A 4,444-nucleotide genomic window follows, 5' to 3' on the forward strand; every position below is an offset into this window, starting at 1 on the left:
TTGCGGGGCGACAAAACCACGTCTCCCACCACCGTCCTGGCTCTTGGACCCCCCACAGCTCCGAGGTGATCTGTGCCTGCTGCAGGGATGGTGGGCGGTGGCCCACGCCGGGCACGTACACACCCCCAGGAGGGTGCGCCCCCAGTCCGCACTGTCTCCCAGACATGTTCAGGTCACTGCCCCCGCCGGCTGCGGGGTCCTGCGGCTCCGGGCGGCTCTCCCGCTCAGCACCGCCCCGACCAGCGGCTTCTCACAGGTGTGGGCGGCCGCCGTGTGCCTGGAAAGCTGGGCACAGAGTGGGTATAGGTGGGAACGTGGGGCCTCCCTCAGCCTTCCAGAAACCCCCGCCTGGGCCTGGCCACTGCCCTCCCTCGGGCCCAGGACGGCTCTTCCTCGAAGGGCGGCAGCGGGCCGAGTGAAGGCTGTGGGCGGGCCCCAGACCCGCCGTCCCTTGGCAGCAGCCACCAGAGGCCCGGGGACCCGTGGGAGGCAGAGCCTCAGCAGAAGCAGAGCCCACACCAGGCCAGCTGGGCCAGGGGTCTCCAGGGACACTGGGTGTCTGTGCTCGTGGCCCAGGCCCTCCTCTGGGACCTGCTCCTCTCGGGACCCCCGCTCAGGTGTGGAGCACAACCCGGACCAGTGTCCCCTCCGAACCACGGCTGGACGGTCAAGGGTGGCCACGGATTCAAGCGGGGCCTTCAGCCCGAGGGTTTGCATTATCTCTTCTAGGGCACGAGTTCCTGGGGGGAGGACGCGGCGGAGAACCAGGGATGAGCTCCAGGGGTCTGGGCCCTACGCCTGAGGGCTGACCGTCTTCCAGCCAGGGGGAAGGGGGACCCACAGCCTCCCAACGATACCCTGGGGCGGGTCACTTACTTCCTGACTTCTGCTGGGCAGGCCGAGGAGAGCTGGAGCGCTCTTCATTTACCAGCCAGCGCCTCCTCTCTCCGTGTCAAACGGGTCCCACGGGTTTGAATTTCAGAGGGTGCGAACGGGTGTGCGGTGACAGCTCTCTCCTGCCACCCTGCTCCTGGCTGTCTCGGGGCGTCTGCGCACCCAGACGGAGGTGTTCCTTCTCCCAGCCTGTGAAGTCTTCCTAATGAGGAGGAGGGAACGGAACGAGCCCTCCTGTAGCCACCGCCTAGACTCAGCCGGTGTGAAGACCGCGGACGGGCTTCACCCAGACCCAGCCTCCAAGAGCTCTCCCGTCGACCAGAGGCAGACGACACGCACAGCCAGCGGGGACGTCCTCCACGGGCAACTACGGACTTCGAGTCTCTGAGTGACCCTAAAGACTTAGAAACTTTTGGGGCACTGGGGTGGCTCAGTGGGTTAAGCCTCTGCCTTTGGCTCAGGTCATGATCTCAGGGTCCTGGGATCGAGCCCCACATCGGGCTCCCTGCTCAGCGGGGAGCCTGCTTCCCCCTCTCTCTCTGCCTGCCTCTCTGCCTACTTGTGATCTCTGTCAAATAAATAAATAAAATCTTAAAAAAAAAAAAAGACTTAGAGATTTTTGTTTTTGTTTTGTTCTTTGAGATTCGATTTATTCACCTGAGAGCCAAGCAAGCCCAAGCCAGGGGAGGGGCAGAGAGAGAAGCAGCCTCACTCATGTGGACAGACCACGGCTCCCCGTCCGTGCTCGTCAGTGGGTCCCGGGCTGTCGTCTCCTGTCGGCTGCTGGGGAGGCGGAAGCCCCAGGCTCCAGGCCCTCCGTGGGTCTCAGTGGACCACAGGCATCATTCTGGAAGACACGGAAGCTGTCCCAGGACCCAGGTCCCCCCGCCTCTGCGTTCACCGGCGGCCCTGACTGCTCCCGCCGTCTCCCCGCTCCCTGGGGCTCTTCAGACTCAGGGGCCGGAGGAGAGGAAGGCAGGGGGCTGCCGGGGTTTCCGGGCGACCCGTGGCCCTCAGATGAGGGCAGGAGTTCCCCCAGCACCAGCATGGAAGGGGTTTTCGGGGCAGCTCCGAAGAGAGCCGCCCTGAGAGGGAAGAGGCTGGGGGCGGAACGGGGCTTTTGAGAGGGACCACCCCGAGCGCTCAGTGATTCTGAAAGTCTCTTTCTCGGGCCCTGTTCCTCTGACCAGGCGCCTGCTGAGTGGGAACCGAGGGTCCTGACTCAGCCCAGGACGGGCCGTCCTCCTCACGACCGGCAGCCTCCCCCTCTGTGCCTCGGGTCGGGAAGGAAGAGAGCGGACAGCGGCAGAGCCCCTCTGCTTTGGGGAGACATCCCAGAACTCCCGCCCAGACTCCTGGTCCTGCGACCTCGGGAATGCGGGGCTGGGGCCATGCCTGGCTGTGGGGTCGCCGGCTTTGCTTTGACCTTTGCTTTGGCGCGGACTGGCCCCGGGGGCAGGTGGGTGGGGGGCACACAGCCAGGCCCAGGGATGAAAGCGCCCCCGGATGAGGAAAGGGTCCAGAGGGGCTGGGGGAGACCCTTGAAGGGTTGATGGACGAGGAGGGGCCCCGTGGAAACCACAGGAAAGCCCCTGCCGTCGGGCCTCATCCTGGAAGCAAGATGGCGGCAGAGGACTGAAGCCGTCACCGTGTGACTCCAGGCCCACCGGCATGAGCGGCAGCTGTGGCCTCTGCCCCCATGGACAGGACTCCAGCCTCCAGGGGAGGTCGTGATGCCGAACGCGGCTGGAGGAAGTGCTCACGGCAGCAGGTGCCAAGTGACACGCTGACATTTTGGGGATACTCGTTCATGGGTATCTACTGGGGGCACCGAGGACCCCAGAGCCCAGCAGAGGGGTCACAGCCACGCCGGGTCCTGCTGGAGTGACCTGCTGCGGGCCCATCTGTTCCTCCCTTCGGTGGGTTAGGCCCGCGGGTGGCGGGGTCCACAGCCCATTTACTTTGGTGCTCCCAAGTCCACCGTCCTCTGGGCAGACCCCCTCAGTGGGAACCGCTCTCAGAAGAGACCCAGCGGCCTGCCACTCAGGGCCACTGCCGGGTGGGCGTTTGGGACACAACTAGGGCTCCCCGCACACAGAAAGGCCCGCCCCAGGGGGTCACGGAGCAGGCGGGAAACAGGACGACAAAGCTATGGAAGAAAGCTGGGGTTTTCACGGTGTGGGTGCCGTCCGGGGGCAGAGGACGGCCGGGGCAGCAGGGGGCAGCGGGCTCTGGAGGGACAGACGGCGGATGAGCACACCCCTGGGCTGCGTGTGAAGCCACAGACCCAGGAAGTTCACGGAACACTGCCGGAGGACATCCCGGCTGCCCCGGACACAGAAGGACCTAAGAATCTCCCAGAGCACCCAGGCCCCTTCTCCCCTGGCCGCTGCAGGAAGCTCTGTGCAGACGCCCCGCGGAAGGCAGACAGCCACGGAGACTCCGCGTGGAGCACCGCGTGGCCGGGCGGCCAGCAAGGCTCACAGAACGGGGTGGCCCAGCGCGCACCTCCTTCTCTGGCTCATTCCCCCAGGTCCCCCTGCCAAGGTCAGCAGCAGATGCGAAATGAAAACTCGGTCCTTCCCGCTGGATTCCTCCTGCCTCAAGGAGACCCCCCAGCCACCCCCACCCCCACGCAGCACGGCCAGGCCAGGGCCTTGCCCGGTGGTCCCCGACCAGGGCAATATCTCCCCCAGGGGTGCATCTGGCCTTCCTGGAGACATTCTTGGGTTTCACAGCTGGGACGGATACTCCTGACGTCTACGGGGACGTCTACCCATGACCCTGCACACCCCGTAAGGCACAGGCCACCCCCTCCCCGCCATGCATCACCGTGCTGGGGGAGCCCTGATGGAGAGCGGGCACGGGGGAGGGCTTGCGATCACTTTGCGCGCCCCCCGCCAAGGCAGAGGCTGCAGCTCGGAGCCCCCACACTTGGCCTCGTGCCCTGTCCTGGGGAAAACCTGGTGCTGGGGACGGAGGCCTTCAGCGGCGGCCCACGGGGCCTGGGGGAGCCCCGGCTGCGAGGTCTTCACCCCCGGCCTTCGGGACCCTGGGCCGTCCTCCTGCTGCTGCAAACAGGAAAAAGCAGAAGTGAACGGGACCGGGGAGTACTAGGGTGGGGCCTCCCTCCCGCCCGCCCGCACCCCCCAGGCCGATCCCTCCTAGACAGCAGCCGCTCTGAGACACACTGGTGGTGCCTGACTGAACCCGCCATTCACAGCGGAAACAACTTGGTTTCCTCTGTAGGTAACAGGCCTCCAGCCGTCCTCGGTTCTCAACAGCCTGGTAACACCCAGGGCGGGGGCCAGGCCGCGGGGCCGGGGCGCGTCCAGAGCACCTGCTGTGTGCACCACCCTGGGCAGGTTCCGAAGGGCAGGGGACCTCCGCCGGGCCCTCCGGCAGCCCGCAGCCCGGGGCGGGGCCCCTCACGTCAGCGGCGCCAGGGAGAGCTGCTGGGGGCTGCGGGCTGCCGGAGGGGACGGCCAGAGTCCTGGAGGGGGACCAGAAGCCGCGGGGGCTGGGGTCTGCAAGAATGTGGGGGCACAGG

The sequence above is a fragment of the Mustela putorius genome, unplaced genomic scaffold, assembly GCF_011764305.1.
Source record: "Mustela putorius furo isolate JIRA1106 unplaced genomic scaffold, ASM1176430v1.1 tig00000129_pilon_pilon_pilon, whole genome shotgun sequence".
Classification (NCBI taxonomy): Eukaryota; Metazoa; Chordata; class Mammalia; order Carnivora; family Mustelidae; genus Mustela; species Mustela putorius.